The sequence below is a fragment of the Mirounga leonina genome, unplaced genomic scaffold, assembly GCF_011800145.1.
Source record: "Mirounga leonina isolate KUSES-001 unplaced genomic scaffold, KU_Mleo_1.0 Mir_176, whole genome shotgun sequence".
Taxonomy (NCBI): domain Eukaryota; kingdom Metazoa; phylum Chordata; class Mammalia; order Carnivora; family Phocidae; genus Mirounga; species Mirounga leonina.
The window spans coordinates 44,637,210-44,662,804 of NW_023270454.1; the positions used below are offsets into that span (position 1 = coordinate 44,637,210).

Below are 25,595 nucleotides of genomic sequence, written 5' to 3' on the forward strand. Positions count from 1 at the left end.
CTCTGGGGGCGGGGAGAGAAAGGCAGCTGAAAGGAAGGAGGTACCACCAGGCACTCTCTCGCGAGAGGGCCGAGGAGCCGCCTTAAACGGGGGCGTGTGCCTGGTGAGGGGCCGTAAGGTCTTCGGGAGGCTGGGCTGAAGGGTTCGGCGCCGTTGTGGACGTTGGTGGGGGTTCCCCGGACTTGCAGGTGGAAGCGGGTTCTCTTGGCTTGCGGCCGGGGGCTGCGGAGTCGGCTGTGCCCCCTGCCTCCTCCGGGCCCTCTGGACCCCAGGAGCTGGGACAGCAGCGAGGACTGTGGGAGGTGGGGCGTGAGGCGCCGCCGGAAGGCGCGGGACGCTGGTGGAGGCGAGCTCCGGGCCTTGCGGAGTTGGGCAGCCTTGGTCTTGGCAGGCTCTTGGTTGACAGTGAGCAGGTGGGAGGTCGAGGCCGCCTGCCGCCGTGGCACGGAGAATTTCCTGGGCGCCCCCTAGGCCGTGTGAGGGTATCCGCGGGACTCTGGTGGTGCCCCAGGCCCAAGAAGTAGAGCAGATCGCATGTGGGCCACTTAGGGGCATTGAACCGAGAGTTGTTACCAGACGGCCTCTCTTGGGAGAATAAAACCCGTTATGCCCTAGTTATGTCTTAATGCCTGGGTGACGATGGTGTAGCCGTTCAGTATTCCTGAGCGCACGCAGAAGTTGTCTTGGCACACTATTTAAGAAAAACATTAACAGACGAGACCACCCAACCTTAAAGAATCTTCTCTGGATTACCGTGAATTCTTCACGTGAAACCTACCATACATTAACTCACACAAAAGGTCCAAAATGTGCAAACTTTGTTTTTTTGTGAAAAGTTGTTTTGCAATAACAAGCCTGCATTGCTTTTTTCTGTTTGGGCAACTGGTTATGCTACTTGTAAAGTCAAGGGCTGTGGAGAGGAGGACATGGTAGGCTTTAAATAGAGTGAGGGGAACAGTAGAGCACTAAAAGTTCTAGGAAAGGAGATAAACTGCTTATTCCATTAGGTAAAATGAAAATGTAGTCAGAGGAAATTAATGGTAGAACCCGAGACTGCCCAGAATTAACACGAATTTGCGATAGCCTTAATATACAGTAACTTACGTTGCCGTAGAAAAACTATACAGCTACTAATATAGCAAGTTATGTTAGGGGAAAAAGTTTACTCACCTGGTTGAATGTGTATGCCAATTACATTTATTCCGTATCCTGTTAGAGAAACTAAAACATGGACTGGAAAATTCTAATTGTTTATCTGTGAGATTATTTCTATGAAGATTGATCATCCTGGATACTATTAGAGGGCCTTGGAATATATTCCTCTAATTTACTCTACCTATCCCATTCAAAGAAGCTGATGATTTAGGACAAAAACCAGTTGAAGAATTCAAAGCTCTGGATAATCAGGTAATTGCAAAGGATGAGTAAAAAAAAGCATTAGCATCCTTGTACCCTAAGACCCTTTCTCTTGTGTAGTCCAGCATTTTCAGTTTAGCTCTTACTAAACTATCAGAAATTAATTTTCTTGTATGTTTATCCAAATCCTATTCATATGTCAAAAGTTTCAACTCTGTAAAGCTTTTCCTGATTACTTCAGTTCAGAATGTTCTTTGCTTTTTGGGGTATTGTTTATTGGTCTTTGAATACGATCTTCACTGTTTAAGGTTCATAATTATGTGTTGTGTCTTACCAGCCAGATTGTCAGCTCTTGACTACTGACGGGAAAGCTCACTGTTTTTCAGCTAATGATGAATAAATGAAGTGAGAAAATTTCTTGCATAAAGTTTGTCAATTTGAACTCTTTACCAATTATACACATTTCAGCACTACTTAAATAGAAGAAATACTATAGACACTTGACACTGTTTTGAAGAGTTTTGTGTTTTCAACTTGCAGTTTGAGATAGACTGTGTGTGACTGAAGTATGTCACTCTTCTTAACTGAATAATCCCAGAACCTCCAGGTTTGATACTTGGAGATTGTGCTACTAGGAAGAGTGGATGGATTATGCAGCCCTGTTCTGAGAATTCATTTTGTCCTTGGAATTCTTCACTAGCTGTCACTACCACTTGACCTCAAAGTATCAGCATGTTAACTTTTTCTTAATACTTTGCAACATAGCTGAGAAGAGACTAAATTTGAACTTTTAGCAATACAACTTCAACTGGAACATTATAAATGGTTTAGGGTACTTATTTAGGTTTATAGATTTATAATTTATTTAGGGTATTTATTTAGATGTATATTTAAAAATACTTTAATAGAAAAAAACAATATTAGAAACACAAAATAAGGGTAATCTTATGTACAAAGTATAATTACTTATTTTCAGCCTTTTTTTTTTTGCTGCAGAGATGCCACTTCCCTGTGGCAGAGGCCATTTTTGAACAGATCTTACCATGGAATAGCTCTTAGGCAATTTCACTCATATGTTCAGGACTGAGCATGGAGGACAAAGGAGAGTTCTCTTGCATGCCCAAATAAAGTTTTCTCAGTTTCAGCCCTGATGACATTTTGAGCCAGATAATTCTTTGTTGTGGGAAGCTGACCTGTGCATTGTAGGATGTTTAGCAGCATCCCTGGGTACCACCAAATATATGTCAGCAGTATTCCACTCCTAGTTTTAACAAACCCTCTGTAGACATTACCAAATGCCCCTGAGGGGAAAACCTGTGCCCTGTCCCTGCTCTCATTGAAAACCAGTGGCCTATATCTGGACTCTTCTCACAATTCTGGTTACCTGTCCATCCCAGGTGATAGTAGGAGTGCTCCCTTAAAGAGAGCATTCTTAATTCCCAGAGAAGTACAGCATTGGTCTTACTGGCCTCCACCAGATTAACATACCACTGTGTTTAATAGTAACCCCAAATATCATAAAAGAGATATTACAGTATAAATAGTAGAGTTTTATTTTGGTACCTAAACAGTAAATTACTGTCATTTTATAGGTTAGCTTACTGAGTTTTACAATTAAATCCAGAAATACAAAACAGATCAAAAAAGGAAAGAGCTGGTTCTTTGAAATGATCAATAAAATAAATATGACAAAAATAGCAAAGATTTTTAAATCAGAGAAAAGATGTTAAGAATGAAAAAGGAGTTAAACTCAGATTCAAAGGGATTTTTTTTTTTTTTTAAGTAAGCTCTACACCCAGTGTGGGGCTTGAACTCACAACCCAGAAGTCAAGAGTCACACGCTCTACTGACTAAGCCAGCCAGATGCCCCCAAAGGGAATTTTATTTTTATTTTTTTTTAAGATTTATTTATTTGAGAGAGAGAGCACCTGTGCGAGCACAAACAAGGGGAGGGGGAGGGACAGAGGGAGAAGCAGATTCCCAGCTGAGCAGGGAGCTCAATATGATCCCAGGACCCTGGGGTCAGGACCTGAGCTGAGGACAGATGCTTAACTGACTGAGGCACCCAATATAAGAGAATACTATGTATAACTCCATGTATTCATAAAAATATTTTATTGAGCACCTACCACATGAAAAACAGGCACTATGTGAGTTGCTAAAGATACTATGGTTAACAGACCCAATTTGTGGAACTTGTTTAACAAATACCAGAGAAAAGGGGGGCTGGCACCTCTAGCCCCTCCATTGTTTGAGCTTCTACTGTGTATCTTACATTATATGTGTTGTAGAATGATGTTATTTGAAGGTAAACTGTGGTAAGTTAAAGATTCATATGGTAAAACTTAGAACAACAGCTACAGTCATAAAACACAGAAGCATAGCTAAGCAGCCAACAGAGAAATTAAAATGGAATACTACAAATTAGTCCAAAAGAAGACAAGAGGAAAAAGAAACAAAATTAGATTGAACAGATAGAAAACAATATATCAAAAATTAATTATAAATGGTCTAAACACTGCAATTAAAAGGAAGGCATCATCAACATAAAAGACAAGTTCAAAGTAAAATGATGGAAAAAGATATGCAAACAATAAAGCTGGAATATCTACTAATGTTAGACAAAGTAGACTTCAGGAAAAGGAATTTGGCCTATCTTCAGGACGAGATAAAGAGGGACATTTCATAATATAAAAAGGTCAATTCATCAAGAAGAGAGAGCAACAAAGCTTAAAATTACATGAAGTAAAAACTGACAAAAGAGAAAAAAAATAGACAAATCCAAAATTATAGCCGAGATTTCAACATCACCTCGGTATTTGATGAACAAGTAGATTTTTTTAAAAGATTTTATTTGACAGAGATAGCAAGAGAGGGAACACAAGCAGGGGGAGTGGGAGAGGGAGAAGCAGGCTTCCTGTGGAGCAGGGAGCCCTATTTGGGGCTGGGACCATGACCTGAGCTGAAGGCAGATACTTAACGACCGAGCCACCCAGGTGCCCCGAACAAGTAGATTTTTAAAATGTGTAATGATAAAGAGGACTTTAACAATATTATCAACCCACCTAACCTAATATACAGAGAAAATTACATCAAACAGTGGCAGAATACACATTTCTTTCCTTTTTTTTTTTTTTTAAGATTTATTTGAGAGAGAATGAGAGAGCACATGAGAGGGGGGAGGGTCAGAGGGACTCCAGGATCATGACCTGAGCCGAAGGCAGTCGCTTAACCAACTGAGCCACCCAGGCGCCCAATGCACATGGAACATTCACCAAGATAAACCACAAACTGGGAGATTTTTTTCCTTTTAATTCTTTTTTTTTTTTAAGATTTTATTTATTTGTTTGATAGAGAGCAAGACAGCAAGAGAGGGAACACCAGCAGGGGGAGTGGGAGAGGGAGAAGCAGTCCTCCTGCCGAGCAGGGAGCCCGATGCGGGGCTCAATCCCAGAACGTGGGATCATGACCTGAGCCGAAGGCAGACGCTTAACAACTGAGCCACCCAGGCACCCCTTAATTCTCAATTTAAAAACAACTGAAAATTGTATAATTCAAGGTCCAGTCAGGAAATAGAAACCACATAGTAAGTTGGCTGTGTAATGTTTAATATAAACAATTATTAACTATGATGGGATTGCAGGAACAAGGGATTAGCTGGTACAAAGTAAAGAGAACTCTAAATATTATAGGGATATCAGATACAAGAAGTAGTTACTACTCCTAAGTGGAGATAGATTCCCCACAGCAACCCCCCTACACACACCCTGCCCCCAGCTCCAGGCTGAGATCTAGACCTTGTTACAGAGGGCAAGGCCCTGGCTTAGTGACTGGTAAAGAATTTGCTGTGGTACTGTGCCAGTGAAACATGATGGTAATCCACCCTTTGGAACTTGCTGAAAGTCCACCCTTTAGGGTGCCAGAGAAAGCTGTTCAGGGGTAGGTACCTTGCAGACGCCACTTTGCTACAAAACAGTCTGAAGGTGGATCTGGGGAAGCCGCTGTGTGCTGGAGAAATTGCCCATACCAGGAGCCTGGTGCCAGGGAAACCCCTTGCACTGCAGGAGCCGGGCACTAGGAAGCCAGCTGCAGGTACCTCAGGAGCCAGGCAAAGGAAAAGTTGTAGGCAGTGCAGGATAGGGGGTGCTAGAGAAGCTATGTGCTGGCAAGTGCCAGCCAAGAAAGCAAGAACTAGGAAGGAAAATTCTTTTCAGCATCCTCTACTGACAGAGCTTAACACTGTGCCAGCTGGCAAAGGAAAAATATTTAAAGAGCTTAGTTCCAGTTTTAGGACAAACAGTGAATCTAGGAGATAGAACAATTCTTAATAAAAGCTTAGAGGAGAAAAATGTGTCATCATCTCTACAGATGCTAAAAAGGTATTTGATATAAAATTTAACATCCATGTCTAATTTAAAAACCCTTGGTAAAGTAGAAATAGAAGGATAGTAATAAAGGATATCAAACATTTTCTTCTATAAGTATGGCTGGTAAGGTTTTTTGAGGAACCCTGCTGCCAAACAGCTATAATCTGCATGAGACATGCTCTACAGGACATTATTGGTCCCCAAGAGACTGAGAAAGTCCTAAGGAATCCCCACTACCATCCCATACACACAAACCCTTCGCCCAGGCTGATCAGCAAGCAGACAGGAGGACATGTGTCTATAGCAGCTGCAATCCAGATACAGAACCCTAGAGTAGCTGCCAAGTTGAAAAGCCATACATAGGATTTCCCCACCCTCCCATAAAGAACTGAATGAATATGAAGTCTGTGTTGCTCCCTGGCTACAAGCAGAAACAGAAGCAAAACCTCTCTGGAAGAAAACATCCCCAATTTAGGTCAAGAGGACTTTAAAAATTAAGGTCAAGCAATGAGCTCACAAAGAACTCCAAGCACCAAGAAGCCAAACTATTATGAGTATCTGTAGGAATAACATTCAGTAGATACATAACTCCAAGGGCCATAGATTATGGAATTGACAGATACAGAGTATAAATATCTATGCTCCAAATGTTGCAAAAAAAGTAGAAGATGTAGAGACGCCTGGGTGGCTCAGTTTGTTTAGCATCTGCCTTCGGCTAGGGTCATGATCCCAGGGTCCTGGGATCGAGTCGACATGGGGCTCCTTGCTCAGCAGGGAGCCTGCTTCTCCCTCTGCCTGCCGCTCCCCCTGCTTGTGCTCTCTCTCTGACAAATAAATAAAATCTTTAAAAAAAAAAAGTACAAGATGTAATCACAAAGATGAACAAGAGACGACCGAGAAAGAACAGGCAGATTGGGAGGCAGGTGAGACTTTCTAGACATGGAAAATACAATTATTGGAATTACAAAACTCAGTGGAAAGGTTAAAGAATAAATCAGATACAGATGAAGAGAGAATGAGAAGATATATGTGAAGAAATTATCTAGAATATACTAGAGAAAGACAAGGAACTAAAAATATGGAAAAGATATTAAAAGATGGAGGCTAGGGGGTACCTGAGTGGCACAGTCAGTTCAACGTCCAACTCGGTTTTGGCTCAGCTCATGATCTCGGTCACGAGGTGGACCCCCGTGTCAGGCTCCATGGTCAGTGCAGAGTCTACTTAGGACTCTCTCTCCCTCTCCCTCTGCCCCTGCCCCCCACCTTGCTCACTCTCTCAAATAAACTGTTTTTTCAAGATTTTATTTATTTATTAGAGAGAGAGAACAAGCATGAGCAGCGGGGAGGGACAGAGGGGAGAGGACAAAGCGGACTCCCCACCAAGCAAGGAGCCCAATATGGGGCTTGATCCCAGGACCCCAAGATAATGACCTGAGCCTAGGCAGTTGCTTAATCGACTGAGCCACCCAGGCATCCCTCAAATAAATAATCTTTAAAAACAAAACAAAAAAAAAGATGGAGGCTAGGATGAGAGAGTCTATCACATAATTGGAATCAAAGGAGGACAGAATAAAAGAGAAGCAATATTTTTCAACATTTTGCAAAACTTTAAACATAAAGTGGAACAAATTTTACAGCAAACATTCATATCCACCACCGAGATCCTAGAATTAACATTTTATTTCATACGCCATATCATTTATCCATTCTCGTACCCATCCATCAATGCATCATATTTTTTGATGCATTTCAGAGTACATTGCAGGCATCACCCTTAAGATGTTTATCATTAACTAGTGTCCAATATTGTTTTATAGGGTTTTTTCCTCCTAGGTAAAATTTATGCACAAATCTTAAATGCATCATTCACTGAGCTTTTACAAGTGCATATACTGGTGTAACATAAACTCCTATCAAAAAATACAACATATGGGGCACCTATAGTTGGCTACTATAGTTTTCAATTCTAAAATAACCATTTGGTTTTCATTATATTTTTCATATCTTTGCTGATACTTTATATTTTTTCATTGGTTTCAAAAGTGCTTTTGACTGCTTATAAGAGAATTTTTTAAAAAGATTTTATTTATTTATTAGAGAGCACGAGTTGGGGTGGGGCAGAGGGATAAGCAGACTCCCTGCTAAGTGAGGAGTCCAGTACAGGGGCTCAATGCGGGGTTCAATCTCAGGACCCTGAGGTCATGACCTAAGCCAAAGTCAGACGAGCTTAACCAACTGAGCCACCCAGGCACCCCACTTGTAAGAGAATTTTTATAATAGTCAAGAACTTTGAAGGGCCTGAGGTTTTACCTTACTTGCAAATTAATGTTAGGCTGCCCATAGTTTCATAGACCAGTTTCCTGAGTCCTAGTTTCCACAGAGTGATGCCTTGAGGACAAGGTGGATACCTGTGCATGAAGTGAGTTGCATTACAAGAGAGGAACTCTATGGGAAACTCCCCTAATAAGGGGCTAGCAAACCTATCCAACTGTGCTCTGGAGAGAGACATGATTTTTTTTTTATCCTGGACAGCAGACAAACCTACTTTTATCCTCAGAGGAAGATGTCTATTTTTCAAGGATGTTTGCTATACAAGCATCCCTGAAAAGATAGTTCAAGATAAAAGCTGTTAATGCCTTTGCCCAAAAAGACATGTGGAAATACAAGAGATCAATGGAGAATTATCTCCCAACAAATAACTGCTTTAAGGCTTTTCTCACATAATTCCATCATCTCTGTTCTCTCAATGTTGGCATCTTTTTTTTTTTTCCCATGTAAATTGAAAATTTCCTGGTTCTTAGTATGCTTAACAATTGTGGATTGTATCCTGGACATTTTGAATATTCTGTTTTGAGATTCTAGGTCTTGTTTAAATTCTATTGAGAATGCTGATGTTTTTGTTTTAGCAGGCAATCAACCTGGGTAGGTTTAGAGTAGCCTCCTGTGGGCAGGAAAGGGCATAGTAATATAAGTATCTAGCAAAAAAATCCCAATGTTTATTACATTCCAGGATAATAAGCCTACAGATGCCTTTCTCCTCTCCTCTAGAGGAAACTTTCTTGCATTTCAAGATAATGAGTAATCTCTCCTAAGGGGGGGGATGATCCAGTAACCAGCAGCCTTGATAAAAGCTTAGACTCCTAAATTCAGATTATTCTCCTGTGATGCAACGCACTGCACATACATCTGGCCCTCATCCTGTCCACCCGTGGGAACTGAGACGTGAGGAACTGACTGATCGAGGTCCTGCTTCTCCCTCTCCCTCTGCTGCTCCCCCCTGCTTGCATTCTTTCTCTCTCTCTAATAAATAAATAAATCTTAAAAAAAAAAAAAAAAGAGTACTGCGGAGGAAGCCATGTTTTCAGGAGATGGCTAGGTTTTTGGTTAGAGTAAGAAGATAAAGGGAATGTTTAGAAAAACTGTTAAAGATATAGGGCATTTGATCTCAACACAACAGAAGAATCAAGTAGATTAGAAGAAATGGGAAGTTAGGCTATATTAGAGCAAGGCATTTTTGGGGTTAAGAATCTGTAAATGGACTTGACCTGTAAAAAGGCAAATAGGCATATGAGATATGATGTGGTTATTTATAATTTTTTTAAAGGAAGGTCTAATTATAGCTTATTGAGATTGTTCTTTAAGCAGTTTATAGCCTGTAATTAATCTCTTGAGATTGTTCACTTAGGCAGTTTATACTGGCAAAGTGGGAAGATACTGAGATCTGAGGGGTATGGACGAGCAGACTTACCAGGAGCACACTGAACTCTGTGCCTCTAAAATCTGTTTGGGATTTTGGCTGAAAGGATCTCTGAAGGTATTACGTAAATCCAGAAATATTGGGAACCCTGGAAGCTCCCTTTATAGACTAAATCTTTGGTGCTGCTGATGGACAATCTTCCAGGGATATGTAAATCTTGCTGTAGGTGAGAAAGGGTGTAATGACATAAATATCTACCTGAAAAGCCCAAGAAAAGCAACATCATTTTAGGTCTTTTCTCAGACTTGAACTTCTCAGAGGAGGCTTTTTTGAACACATTATCTAAAATCGTATTTTTCATGGTCACTTTTCATCCCTTACTATGCTTCCCCCAACTTCTTAGCACTTACCACCCTGTCATATATTTATTTGTTTAGTACTTCCTCTCAGTAGAGTATAAAGATCTTAAGAACAGACTTTTTTACTGCTTATTTCCAGGACCCAGAACAGTGCCTGGCACACTGTAAACACTCAATATTAACATTTATAGAATGAGTGAATGGATAAATTAAAGAATATTAGGACAATTAAATGAGTTCAGTAATGAGGCCAATTACAAAATCACGAATCCTAAAACTAACAGTATTTCTATAAACAGCAAAAGCCATTTAAAAATACAGAAAAAGATATTTATTAATAACAACAACAAAAAAAAGATATCCAGAAGTAAACTAAATGGAAACCAACATTCAAATTTTACTGACAGAAGAAGTGAATACATAAAGAAGCATACCATGTTGCTGAATAGAAAAGCATATTGTAAGGATGCAGATTCGCCCCAAGTTAATCTATAAATTTAACACAGTATCAATTGAAATCCCAACTAAAGTTTTAGGGGAAAGGGAAAGGCAAAACTTGACAGAAAGATTTTAAATTTCATCAGGAAGAATAAATGCTGTAGAATAGTGAATTAAATTGTGAAGGAAGGTACTGATCAGGGATGGTACTCTACCAGACAGGAAAACATAGGAAAAGACAAATTGTATCAAAAGCTTAAAAAAAAAAAAGTGTATATCCTTTAACCCAGACATTCCACTTCTAGAAATCTTTCCCAAGAAATAGATAATATGGCAAAGCTGTTTATCAAAGTAATGTCTGTAATGCCAAAACAACAGAAACAATCCGTGTTTCACAAGTAGAGGATGGTTCAGACAAATCACGGCTTAAAAAACAAATACCTGTGGGATATCGCAGAGCCTTTGAGAATTATGTAGTGTAGAATTACATTAATGACTATGGAAGGTGTTTGCATATATTCCTCTGTTAAAGAAAAAGCTGATTATAAAACAGGATATATAATAGTATCCTCATTTATGTAAAATTTAAAAATAATAATTTACATATAGAGGTGAAGAAATAATCTGGATGGAAGGTTATACAGCAAAATGTTAACAGTAGTTCCCTTGAAATAAGAATTAAGGATGATTAAACAATTTTTTGTTTGTTTTTTGAATTTGTATACTGAAAAATTAGTGAAGTTCTCCCCAGAATGGGAGAGCAGTTAAACTCTTCACTGTTGCCACCTGGTGGCTACCACACAGAGGTTTCTTTCTTTTCTATCACCCGAAGAACTAATGCACACATCATCAAGTTGTAAAGAAACCCACAGTATCACCTCGTTCCAGCCATCATTTTATAGCTGAGGAATTAAAAGCAAAAATTTAAAGCCACTTGTCTGAAGTCACGCTGCTGATGAAACTTATTAAGAGTAACATATTTGTTGAGCCCTTCTTCTAAGTACTTTACATGGATCATCCCATTGTATTCTCATAGGAACTTACGAGGTAGGTCCTGTTTCTACTCTCATTTATCCCCATGAGGATCCCGAGGCACAGAGAAAGTGAGTGAGTCACACAGCCAGGGCAGAGCCAGGCATTCTGAGGTTCACCGGAAGCTCCTCTATCCCAGGGCCTCTTCCTTCTGTGCTTTTGGTGACAGCTCTTAGCGTATCCCCAATGTCACGTTCCTCATGGATATAAAGAAAGTACCAACATTTACTGAGAGGAATATTAGGAAACAAAGTAACTTGACCCCCAGAACCTTGCAAAGAATCTTGTCCAGATAGGAACAGACTTTCTTTGAATTCTTCCAGGATCCACATAGTAGAGAATCTTCTGTCAGAGATTTGGGACTATGGATAGGCTTACCTGGGTTCCCCTGTTCCAGTTTTATCCATGCTATACTCCCTGCTAAAGTTTTTGATGACCAGAGCTTAGAGTTAACATCACTAGGTCCACTTGTTCATGAATTCTTCTCCCCACCGTCTCCTCAACGCATGCAGACGTTATTCTTCCAAAAAATTATATCATGTCACTGTCTGAATTTATCTCCTGTATGTTCTGCCTCCTTAATGATCTTGACTTAGCCTTTACATTCAAATCTCTCTGACTACAGACATTTTTCTTAGCAGGCACAAGTCTCTCCCGTTTTAAATAAAACTCAGAAGAAAAAAAAAATCCTCTGTATGCATCTCCGGTCAGCTGCCAATCTCTCTCTCCTGCTTTTCAAAGCCAAACTTTTTGAATTTTTTTTTTTTTTTTAAGATTTTGTCAGGGAGAGAGAGAGCAAAAGCAGGGGGAGGGGCAGGCAGGGAGAGAAGCAGGCTCCCCACGGAGCAGGGAGCCCGATGCGATGAGGGACTTGATCCCAGGACCCTGGGATGATGACCTGAGCCAAAGGCAGACGCTTAACCAACTGAGTCACCCAGGCGTCCCGAAATATTTCTTTACCCTCTTTGCATTGCCCCATCTTTCATTCATTCTAGTTTTGCCAGAAGTCCTTAGAAACAGCTCACTCCTGCTATTAATTTTTTTTCCTGAGCTTTTCCAAGACATGCTTCTCTTACTGTTTCTCTCCTACTTTCCTGACTGCTATTCTTCTTGTCCCACCCTTAAATTCTGTGTATCTCAGGTTCTGATCTGGGTTTTTTCTTATTCTACACATTCTCCCTTGGCAATCTTTCCCATGTCCATAGCTTCAATTACCACCCAAATCGGCATGCCTAGCTCACATCTCCCTCTGTTGGGCTCACAGTTTACATGACCTAGTGCTTACTTGATCCTCACTTGGATTTCCACAAGTGCCTTAAATAAAGATGTCATCTTCTTCTCCAAACTTATTTTTCCTCCACTGTTAACTTATTTTAGTGAATGGTACCATCACTCTCAACCAGGTGTTCATGGATTTTAATCTTGGTTTCTCCTTCTCCATCAACTTCCCCCACTCCCAGTCCAGCCAGTCATCAGGTTCCATTAATTCTATATTGGATCAAACTGTGCCCCCCCCCCCCAAAGATGTCCAAGTTCTAATGTGTCTTTACAGATAGGATCTTTACAGATGTGATTAAGTTAAGGATCTCAAGATGAGATCAAATGACTGGTATCCTATATGAGAAAGAGGAGGAAGGAGAGGGAAAACTGAGACCCAAAAGCAGGAGAGAAGGCCCTGTGCAGGCCCCTGAGAAGATCGGATTCATGCTGTCAAAGGCCAAAAAGCACCAAGGACTGCCAGCCCTACCAACACCTTGATTTCAGACTTCTGGCCTCCAAAACTGTGAAAGAACAAATTTCTGTTCTCACCACCAAATTTGTGGTCATTTGTTATGTAGTCCTAGAAAAACTAATATATATACCTTCAAAATATCTCTTGAAACCCACCCACGATTCTCCCTCATCACTGCCCCTATCTAATTTAGGCCACAATTACAACAATCTTTTGCCTTGTCTCCCTGCTGCTAGTCTCGGCCCATCATTCTAAAATGCGTTAAATTTACCCTCCTGTTTACCATCTGTGAGTGGTTTACCAATGACTCCTGGATTAAGTCTAAATGCCTGGTATCATGGTTTACAGGACTTCCACTTTGGTTTTTGCTTATTCACATAGCCTTATTTCTCACCTCTTTTCACACTCACCCTCAGTTTTATGCTCTAGGCACAGTAATAATTTCTGATATTTATTGGACACTTTGTTCAGACACAGCTAAATCTCACGACAACCCTATAAGATAGGAACAAGTTTCTTTCAGTGTCTCAGCCTTTTTTCCTCTTGCTCTGGGGCTTTGCATATGCTGTCCTCTGCCTAAAATAACCTTACTTCCTCTTCACCTGTTTTCTGCCCCTTCTCCTCATCTGGCTACTTCACACCTACACTTTAGGACTCAGCTTATTCAGCATTCCCTCCATGAAGCATTCCTAGATCTTCCTAAATCCGGATTATGTGTCCCACCCCAATTACTCATAGTCCCATTACACCCTGCACTTCTCCTATCATAAGATACAATTGTCTTATATTTATATTTTTTCTTAGTCCATTTGGGCTACTCTAACAAAACATCACAGTCTGGGTGGGTTGTAAACAACAGACATTTATTTCTAACAGTTCTAGCTGAAGTCCGATGTCAGGGTGCCAGCGGTGGGTGAGGACCCTCTTTTGGGTTGCAGACTTCTCATTGTAAACTCACATGGTGGAAAAGGTAAGCAAGCTCTCTCCAGGGCCTGTTTTGTAAGAGCACTAATCCCATTTATGAGGGCTCTACTCTCATGAGTAATAACCTCCCAAAGGCCTCTCTCCCAAATTCTATCACCTTGGGGATTAGGATTGCAACATATGAATGTGGGTGGAACACATTCAGACCATTGCAACTGGCCTGTATCTCACACTATTTTATGCGCCCTGTGGACTGAGGCTATACCTATTGCTTACCATTGTAACCCCACCCCTAGAATCAAGCATCATGCCTGACACATAAGAGATGCTCAATCAATATATGTTGAAGGGGCGCCTGGGTGGCTCAGTCGTTAAGCGTCTGCCTTCGGCTTGGGTCATGGTCCCAGGGTCCTGGGATCGAGCCCCACATCGGGCTCCCTTCTCAGCAGGAAGCCTGCTTCTTCCTCTCCCTCTCCCCCTGCTTGTGTTCCCTCTCTGTCTGTCAAATAAATAAAATCTTCAAAAAATATATATATGTTGAATAAATGAAAGAAACTTGAATAAAGGTTGCTAGTAGCATTATGTCTCTAACACCAGCTAGGATAGAAAGAGATGTATCCCCAGACTTGGTTGCCAACTGTTCCCGTCCTCAGAATTGATGCCCTAGGCCTTTGCCTTGGGCCAGTTCTCAAATACCATTTCATAGGAATTTCCTGAGACCTGTAAGGCCCATTAGTCCTCACCTCCCTATCATACTCCGCATTTCCCCAATGCAAGACTCTCCAGGTGGCCATCCTCTTCCATTCTGCTCTGCAATCCTCCCAAACCCTTCCTCTTCTTGCTCTTTTTTCCCTGTGTCCTCTGAAAATCCTGCGTATTCAGAACAAACTCACCCATTTTCTCATCCTTCCAACAAAATACTCCATCTCCTGGCTTTTACATGGAAAACGGCTTTCCCTTGAGAAGACCACCTTTTCTACTGCTACCTTGGTGGTCCTATTGGATCGATTATTCTTTCAGAACCCTGGGATATAAATCATCTAGTCCTTGAGGTTTGAATTCAGTTCTGACCATTTCCAAGTATTGGCTATTACACAGACGAATTAGAGGGGTCTATAAGGACTTGAAAACAGCAGTAAAGATGTTTATTTTGGAAAGATCCGGTAACTATGAATTGTTTTAAAACTTTCACTGAACCTAACCAATAGCCTCTGAATTTCCCTCACAACTACCAAATTCAAAATGAAAAACAAAACAAATGGCGCTTGTACAAACCTTGGAGACTACAGAAACACCACATACGCTGCTGATACTGCTCCTTAGCTAACACGTGGTTTCCTCTAGGTTGTAGGATCCATGGCCCATGACATACAGCTACTATAAGTAGGGATGGAGTCTTATCAATGAAACGTCTGGCCTAGAGCAGTACTCACATATTGATTTAATTTCTAATGGCCCACAATATGCTTGATTTTGTGGCAAATTCTAAAAAGCATTAGCTTTTTCTTTTATAACTTATCTAATTTCTAACCTTATGTGAACTGTTAGACTTTCCAGCTGTTAAGCTCCAGCAAGAAAGCTCCTATAGTCCAAAATGCAAATTGAAATGACTGATCTTTTTTGAGCACTTTCTGGTCTCTTATTCTGGCTCACTGAGCCATCTTCTGACCCATGACTTGTTTAAAGTGGATTAGTCAGGGGCGCCTGGGTAGCTCAGTCGTTAAGCGTCTGCCTTCGGCTCAGGTCATGATTCCAGGGCCCTGGGATCGAGCCCCGCATCGGGCTCCCTGCTCTGCGGGAAGCCTGCTTCTCCCTCTCCCACTCCCCCTGCTTGTGTTCCCGCTCTCGCTGTGTCTCTGTCAAATAAATAAAATCTTAAAAAAAAAACAAAAAACAAAGTGGATTAGTCATCCTGTATGACGACCTTTCTTGTGGTAAGTTAATACATTTAAGCTGGCAGTCTAATTTATTCAGATGTTTGTGTGAACTAGTCTCCCCAAGCTTTATTACCAGTAGATAAACTTTTTAAAAGAGTCCCTGAACCTGTGCTTTAGCCGTGTATCAGGCCCGACCCTGTTGTCTAACATAATATACTACTAATTGAAGCAATCCATTAGCTGGTCATACACAAATTGTAACGTCAAGTCATATGGAAATACGATTCTTTTTGGTATCTTACAGGCTGATTTTGATGATGGAAATTATCTACCTTGTGCTAATCAAGTTAAGGGCATATATGAAGTGTTCATAATACATTTCCAGGTGAGATAAAACTCATTCATTTAATAAATATTCAGTAAGCATATCCTTTGTGCAAGGCCTTATGGTCGGGGTAGTAAAGTATATAAGAAAGAAAAATACATGGTGCCAGGTGCAAAACCCAGTTTGGTAGCAAAGGTCTCTATAAATAAAAATGCCAAGTAAATTGAGAACTAAATACAAATTTGAGCTGTGACAATCAGATGTTCTCATGTGAATAGTTAAGACAGTAGTTGAATTTCCAAGAAAGGAGCATCACTGTGGCTTAAAATGGCGAGGGATGCTTCACAAAGAAAGTGAAAAATATGTTGGGCTTTGGAAAGGAATGGGAATTGCAAGGCTTTCTTTCTTGCTACAGTATTATAATTAGAAACCAAGAATATGGGGTCTATCTGAACTTACCTTACACCCCAATTACAATATTATACTTTAGGTGAAAGAGTGACTCCTCTTGAGTAAAATGAGGGAAAACATTACCATTACTGAATAAACACAAATTCTAATGTTTGTTAGATTTTGCTATTAGATTAGTAAAATTAGTTTCCACAGAGTGGTGGGAATTGAAGCCAAGGAACAAGCTGAACAAATGGGAGATGAGGACATAGACTTCAAGAGAACGTCACTCTTTCAAAGTGCTTTGGAGGTAAGATGGAAAGGAGAGATAGAGGACAGAAACCAGAAGGAAATAAATGGTAAAAAGAGAGGGGTCATGATACTTGAGAGATCTGAGCATGACTGCAATTTGAATGAAAAGGAACTTGTAGAGAAGGAAAAAGAAAATTGATGGAGCCAGGTCCCAAAGGAGACAGAAAAGGTGGGCCTTGAAAAAAATACCTTTTCTCAGAAACTAAGGGAGTAAGGGAATGGTTATAAATAAATTTATAGCTGTGAGAGGTTTTTTGCTAAATGGCCTCATTATTTTTTGTGAAGTAAGAAATAATAACTGATGTTATTGTGAAGTAGGAGGGAGTGAAAAGGGGGTTTAAAGAGAATGGAGACAGTTTGAAATAGATCACGGACTAAGACAAAAGCATTAATGGTGGTGTTAACTACCAAACTGAGTTTGGAAATAATGAAAGTATAGTGGTTTTATGATTGTTTCTAGTATCTTAGCTGAATGGCTTATAGGGCCAGGCATATTATAGGACTGACCCAGAATTGTGAGTTGGATAACAGATAGAGGAGAAAGACAAGGAGGAAGGGAGTTGAGGGCATTGATGCCAGGCAGAATATAGCACCATTCTAGAAATGTGCTTTGGGAGAGAGATACCAGGAAAAATACAGAAAGGGATGGAAAGCACTGGTGAGAGAGCAGGTCATGTGACCAATTAAGAGATCAAGGCCAGATATGGAAGGAAGTGGGACCAAGAATAAACTGGAAGGCAATATTACAGGAATAGAGCTCTTGATGAGACTCTAGATCAGGCGTACTGGGGGTAATATGGATGGGAGAAGGGTATTGAAATCACTCAGAACTATTTTATAACAAAGTAGGGAGTATGGCCAAGGGAAATGGGTTGAAGTGGCCTTGGAACTGTGATACTTGGGTATTTGACAGATCATCCACATGAATGTTGAAATCTCCTAGAAAATGACGAGATAAATTGAGATTTGAAGGGTTAACATGATCCAGGTACAAAGATAAGAAAGCCTGGCAATCTCTGATAATCAATACATCTATAACATACAGCTCTTGACCACTTTACTACTGGCCTCTTATCCACTAGAGTGGTTTCTTTTGCAGGACACTGTATTTCACTTGAGGGATACAGGGATGGTAGTTCTAATTCATGGAATTGGTAAATGATCTTAAACACCTATCTTCACCATCTTAAAGATGCACTTTCTCACTGCAAAAGGAAATCCAAATGCCACCATAACAGGGGTTTATGAAAAAAAAAAAAAAAAGATATGTTTGAAACATAAAGTTCTGTCAGCATAAAGTATGTTGTATCTATCAAAAGGGACAAACAGATACTGTATAAAAATGCATAGTTTAGAAAATACCCGTACTTCATTTCAACAATTCTTTCTTCTCAGGGAGGTCTAAATAACACAAGACATTTAACTTCACTAATAGCTCTCTGAGCAAAACAGTAGGATCCAGGAACACACCATACATAGTTTTGTTTGCCTTGAAACAAAAAACCTGGGTTCAAGTTCCTGTTCTAACATCTACAGGTCTGTAACCTGAACACCTAATGCAGCGCTCGCACTACTACCAGCTGGGTGCCCTTAGCAAGTCATTTAACATCTCTGAGACACATATCTTCATCTGTAAAGAAGGAATTTTACCTATATATGAGTAATTACAAAGGGTAATAATGTTTTAGATATTATGGGAGCCACTTTTCCCCCTGAAAAATTATGTCACATATCCTGGTGGTCTGACCTTCATTTTCTCATTCTTAGTAAATCAGTAAAAATACCAAAGAAAAATTTGAAGCACCTGGATGGCTCAGTCAGTTAAGTATCTGACTCTTGATTTTAGCTCAGGTCATGATCTCAGGGTCGTGAGACTGAGCCCCATGTCAGGCTCTGCACTGGGCACGGAGCCTGCTTAAGATTCTCGCCCACTTTCCTTCTGCCTCTCCCCCCTAGAAAAAAAAAAAAAGGAAATTCTGTTTCAATTGTAGAGGCATTTTTATCTACCTATTTTTTTAGTGGGGTATAAAAAATAAAAATGTTTTACTTAACTTTAAGAAAGTATCCTATACAGACCCAAAATTAACAAAGACATCAAAACTTAATTTTGCCACATTTAAGAATATTTTTGAAGAAATAAAAATTATAGGCTACCTATGTGCCTTTCCCTCCTATAGAGAACCTCTGTCCTGAAGTTTGTGTTTATAATTCCCAAACCTGTTTTTAAACCTTTATAATATTTTTTTAGAGATTTTATTTTTAAGTAATCTCTATACCCAACGTGAGGCTCGAACTTACAACCCCAAGATCAAGAGTCACATGCTCCACTGAATGAGCCAGCCAGGCACCCCTTTAAACTAATATATTCATAAACCACACAGTACTGTCTTACATTAATAAATGTACACTTAAGAAATATAATATGCCATTTAACTTGCCTTTTTTTTTTTTAAATCACCAAATTCTTGATTCACTTAACGCTGGCTTATTCATTTTAACTGTACAGCATTCCATTAAATGAATATAGCACAACTTACCCATTTTTATGTCACACTTTATTTCCAAATTTCATTATTATAAATAGTGTGATGAACATTCTTCCATGTCTCTCTGGCAAATATGTAGGAATGTTTACAGAGCATCTATATGTGTGTGTATATATATCCTAGTGGAATTGCTGGTTCATAGGGGTATGCACACGTTTAATTTTAGTAAATGAATATTGCCAAATTGCCCTCATAATGATTATATCAATTTATACTCCAGAAGATGGTACCTGAGAGTTCTATGTTATTTTTCAACATCCTCACCAACATCTGATACTCAGACCTCTAAAATGTTACCACCTTGACTGATGCAAATTATAATAACTTGATTTGACCCCATTGATCCTAATTGTTGGAGAACTTTGATTCCCCGACATTATTATCTTCTACTTCTCCTAACTTTCTGATAATAATAATTTCTTGGTCTCTTTTGCTAGCTTCTCTTCCTCTACCCACTTCTCTTGGCATTTGCAAGTCATCATCTTTGTTTATTCCCTTTTGAGCAGTCTTGTCCAGGCTATACTACTCACAACTAATTCTTCAAAATCTATAAATCACCTCTCTTCTAAATTTTAGACCCATATGCCTAGCTGCCTACTAATCTTATGGGACTTACATGTCCTATAAACACCTAAAATTCATTCTGAAAAGACCTCTCTTTCCCCCTCAATTTCTTCTTCCCAACTCTTACTGTTTAATGATACTGTCAAAGACAAAGTGTTTCATGCCTAAACCCTGGACATCATTAACAAAAAAAACTTCTCTATGCACTGCCCTCTCCCCTCCAACAAGTCAGCTGATCTAGGTCCCACCTTTTTTTTTTTTTTTAAGATTTTATTTGAGAGACAGAGAGACTGAGAGAATGAGTGGGGAGAGGGGCAGAGGGAGAACAGATTTCCTGCAGAGCAGGGAGCCCGACATGGGACTCGATCCCAGAACCCTGGGATTATGACCTGAGCCAAAAGCAGATGCTTAACCAACTGAGCCACCCAAGCACCCGGTAGGTCCCACCTTCTTAACATCTCTTGCACCTTGCTCTCCTCCCCATACTTATTATTGTTGTCCTTACCACTTTTTGCGAGAGGTTATAGTGATCAGAAGCAAGCACTTTGGTGTTAGACACACCTGGGCTTGAATGCAGATTTTTATCACTTATAAACTGTGTCACCATGAGCAAATTATGATCCTCAAGTTTTCTGTTAAATGGGAACAATACCTACGTCATGTGGTCTCTTCAAGGATTAAATGAGCTAACAAATGCAAAGTGCCCACTACACTGCCCAGCACATAGTAAGAGCTCAGTGACAGCTATTCTTCATTAGCTCAACTCGAGTGTTGTGATTAGTTTTGGTGCCTCCAATCTTTCTCCCCGCCCTCATGATCACATTGCTAGCAGAATTCTCACGTACCCTTCCCTATTTCTTCAATAACTGTCCTGTTTATACAAAGCCAAATCAAGTCTTTTAGGAAGTCATCTAACATACTTTAATCTGAGCCCTAGCCTCATTTCCTAGATTCTATTCTCACTAATTTACATAGTCCCTGAATATATGTTTCATGTATCTGTGCCTTTAGGTACATGCTATTATCTAAGAAACTGGTCTTTCTCTTTCCAAACTCTAGTGAATATTCTGTCAAGCTTTCCTAGTCCATCCAAAAAGAAATGAGTACTGACTCTAGGGGTTTATAAATTGCTGCTGCACTCATTTCTTGATTTGTCTGTCTCCTTTACTAGCCTGTAAAAAATGTGAGAGCAAGGTCTATGTCATCTATTCCCAATATGAAGCACAATTCCTGGGGGGTGGTAGGCATTCATTAACTACTGGATAGATAGAAGGAAGGACACTGGGACTGGCCTAATTCCACATCTTCTAAATAACTTTAAACCGTAGCATCAAGAAATCTGTCAAGTTCGATAACACTAGTGAAAGTTTCCATGAATGTCAAAATGATCATTGAAGGATGGAGGTATTACAGGTGGTTTTCTCTACTGTGAGAAAAGGCAAAACAATGTAAAGTTCTCCCGAGTGTGAAGTAAAATACTAGGGAAAAAAACAAAAAAAAAACTGAGCTGTTAGTATCTAGGAAAAGATTATAAACTATTTCCTGAATATGCTGGCCCCATGTACTGCAGTCAACAAATAAGGATAACCAAGTCGAATACTGACAAACAGAAAAGAACATCCTTTTGCAAATACGAGTATAATGAATGCTTACCATGTGTCAGGCCTTGTGCTAATCACTTTCTACACAGTATCTATGTTACTTAATCCTTCCAACTATAAACTAGAAATTCTTATTATCTTGCCTAAGGGACCTGAACCAGGAGTTAAACCTAGTTCTGTCTCACCTAAAAGCTTATGTTCTCAACTACATCACACTATTGTACCAAGCCACAAAGTGGGCATTTAGTCACAAGGATCAGAGAAAAGTAACTAACACATAAGGCCAGGCTTCTATGTGAAGAGACTAACACAATTCAGATTTTCCAGTTTGTAAAGGTGAGGGAAGATCATCCATCTCTGTGAACTCAAGAATGGCGACAAACAGTATTAAAACCAGACTCATTTATCAAATCCTTTAACCAGCCAAGAACAAGCTAGACAGAATTGAGGCTTGTCTATAAAACAATTCCTTTTTTACTATAGAAAAACACTAGATTGGATAGATTTGGGATATCTACCCCAGAATATTATTTCAACAGATCTCACAAAGCAGGTTATAGTTTGATATAGGTCTGTGTATTATGTAAATCTCCTTTCCAGGTTCTACACTAACAGGCCAACATTTAGCTTTGAATTCTGTCTTTCCAAGAACCATGGTTCCTTTCACATCCGAGATCTGTAATAGTAACCCACTTGTTTATATAAAATGCAGTCCTTTAGGGACATGTACTTGATTGGGGGTTCGGTATGCATGGATTTCCAGAGAGTACTATCTAGCACCCTTCTTATTTAAAAGCCTATGCTTTGCTTTAGTACTCATCCACTCAAAAACTCAAGCATCTATCTCGCCATGGCAATTATGTTTTATGAGTTGCTTCGAAGGAGACAAGTTAGCAGGACATCCAACCAAACTATGAAGTGATTTTTTTTTTTCTTCGAATGCTAGCATCTCCAGTAGGACAGTAGCAGCATGGTTAAGTAGGAAAAACCATGGACTTTGAAAATAACCAGAAAGCTCTTGATGGAAAATTCAAACCTACGTTCTTCCCCTTTAATGTAAGATGGGGGAAAGTTAAATCTTTTCGCATTTACATAGTTGCTTGCTTCTTCAATCTAAGGAAAAAACTCAATACTATAAAATATTTTAAATTTCATCAAGGACAGTGGGCCTCAACTTTGGATACACCTTAAAATCACTGGGGGTGCGGGGAAAAGGAGATGATGACCCACGCCCGGGGGGCCTGACTCCGCATCATTCAAATCAGAATCTCTGCAGGTAGGCCCAGCTATTGAGGGTTGTTTGTTTTTTAAATAGCCCCTGGGATTTTAATAAACAGGGTTAAGTTTATGACATAAAAGGATTCAATTGCCTATCCTAAATAAAGATCAACTATGGACAACAGCTTCTGGTTGTGATTAATACTGGCTATACGTCATGTGTCTAGAAATGACCATTGCAGACCCTACCCCAGTGTCTCCTTACTTGTAATCAAAGTAGAGATGGTAGGCTATAGATAACAGAGCTTTCTAGGTAGGTGGTTGGTATGTGTGTTACCCCTCAAACTGTTGGAAAGATGAAAAGCAACTACTGAATGACAATCTCTGTAGTGACTTAATTCCACTGGCTGTGATATTACCTGGGTGGCTGGTTGCTAAAGACATGAAGGATGAGTAGATTCACTGCCAACTTATGCGACAATGAACAGGCAACTGAAAAAGAGGATGGTCCTCCAGTCATCTGCTTCCTACAAGGCCAGTCACAACCATTCCATTGACAAACTACAGGGAAAAAAACAAGAATTAGATGTGAGAAATGTATTCAACATAAGTAAAATATAATGGATCTGTGGTATTTTGAGGAAATTCCTGAAGACCAACAGAGAGGCACAAGATGATGAATGGGAATACTCTAAATCAGATCTAAGCAAATTATGCTAACAGTAAACAAGGCTAGCTGAATACATGTTTCTGAATACTTCTATTACTGTTATTAATGCATAGTAAATTTATTAAAAGTTAATGAAGGGAAGAATTAATATTTTGTATTTCATAGTTCAGTACTTAAAGGATCTGGGAGATGTTTATTATTTACTTCTTTAAATGGCTTCCTTTTCATTTTTAAAGATATCAACCAGCAGTCTGACTACTTGAAGGCAAGTAAGTAGTTTGAAAGAAAGATAAAAAGTGGTGGTAGGTAATTTAATTATTATTAATGAAGAAACATAGAGTTTTGGAAGAACACTTTAGAAAACCCAGCACCTATCTCAATTGTGATGAAGCATCAAGCACTAGGCAATGGACCTGATAAACTTGCAGATGAAGTAAACAAGTGGCAAGTTCATAAAAGCCCATTAGGAAACTAGACTGGAAAGATAACAGAATGGTGTGGAGAAAGGCTTCTTGTTTGTTAAGACAATGCACAAGGCGGCAAACGTAATTATTAGCTGAAAGCAAGCCAGGGGACCCAAATCATATTCCAAAAATCTCTTTGCTCCTATGCTGTTTCTAAATAAGAGGATAATTTGTACTTACTGAGACCAAGTTGATTTAGCAACAGCAGAATCTTTATGTATCACAGGAAAATTTTATCACATATTCAAGATCACTATTTTTAAGAACTGTACCACTTGTGTGAAATAATAGACTGTTAAAATAGACACAAGGCCTAATATAAAAAGTATAAGAACTACATTACAGTCTTTGTTAGATTGCCAAATGTCAACTTTACTTTTGCTTTACAGGCCACCTTGAAACAAAGTCTATGTTCTGTTTTTGGCATCTAGAACTCTATAGCACTGAACATTAATACTGCAAGCTTAACTATCATTGACAATTTAGTAAAAGTTCTAATTTAAACAGTACCGATTTTTTCTTCTGGCTACAATTCCAAGATGGTGTCATTTCAAAGGCAACTGGATAAACTGAGGCTGGAAACCTTGAAGACCTGCTTTCTACCACATACTGCTCCCTTTCCGCCTGCCCATCTTTGTGTCATCATAAAAGGAGTAGGTCTTGACGGAGGCAGCAGTGTCAGCTCAGCTGTATAACCTACAGCACAGTACACAAGATACTCTTCTGCTTTACTGAAGTCACCACTTTCTCCAGAACCTCCTGCACACTACCAATACTTTTAACATCCACCCTGTAGGTTGCATACTAAAAAAGGTTAAAGTGCAATTCAATAAAGAACAATAACCTTTTCCAAAAATGTTTTATTGCTACAAGTAGTGAGATTTCTAATCATCAAAATTGGAACAAAACTTAAGGTTTCAGCTCCCTATGGGGCAATACAGCCATTTCATGTGACTTTGTTTTTAATTTAGTTTTGGCAGTGGACTCAACAAAGTTTAGATGATAGCTGGATGGCATCAAGAAACCGTGCCTGTAACTTAAAGTGGCGCATGAGCTAGAACAGGAAGACCACCTTCCATCTGACAGGTCAGTCTTTCTTTGAACTCATTTCTTAGTAAGAGTTATTTCAAAATTTAAGGCTAGTAATTACTAAGTATATATGTATCTCGTAAGAAAATTTAACACTTCACTTTTTACCTTTTCCCAAACAGACGCTACACATGGCAACTGGAATATTCCTAGAAATCGTGCAGGAGAGAGAATTCCTTGAATTTATCACCACCTACCTGAAACTAGACCACATTTTTCTGGCCTCCTCTTACAATCACAGCTTTCATTTCACAGCTCTAACAGCAACACACCATGGAGTACAAACATCACTGGAAAACAAGGGCCTGATAAAACCCACAGAAAAGCTATTCACTAATATTGGGACTACTTTTAGCCATGCTGTTATAGATCACACTTTATTTTGGTGCATAATAAATACAGAAGAATGTTGAAAATGTAGGACTCAACTATCTAATTAAAGCTGAGTAAACTAACCTAGTCAGAATTTGTTTTTTAAATGAGAAATGACAAGAGTAGTAAATATAAAGAAAAACAAAAATAACTTTACTTTCCTATGTTAATACAGGTCAAGGGACCCTTTCTTCTGAAAAGGGTTGATAACACCAGTTCTCAGCAATAAACATAAGGCACTTGTTTAGAATACAACATCACT

The 25,595-nt window shown here is 39.5% G+C and overlaps 1 long non-coding RNA gene across 3 annotated transcripts; it reads left to right on the plus strand.

Annotated features, from left to right (window-relative positions):
- Positions 1 to 15: 15 nt before the first annotated feature.
- LOC118022310 lies at positions 16 to 25,416 on the plus strand. 3 transcript variants are annotated; one of them, XR_004682467.1, is made up of 6 exons: positions 16 to 103; positions 1,217 to 1,407; positions 11,050 to 11,264; positions 16,087 to 16,167; positions 24,844 to 24,958; positions 25,084 to 25,416. It is a non-coding gene; the product is annotated as an uncharacterized LOC118022310 (long non-coding RNA). The 3 variants fall into 3 exon arrangements; XR_004682466.1 differs by lacking the exon at positions 11,050 to 11,264 and adding an exon at positions 22,685 to 22,796; XR_004682465.1 differs by lacking the exon at positions 11,050 to 11,264.
- Positions 25,417 to 25,595: the final 179 nt, after the last annotated feature.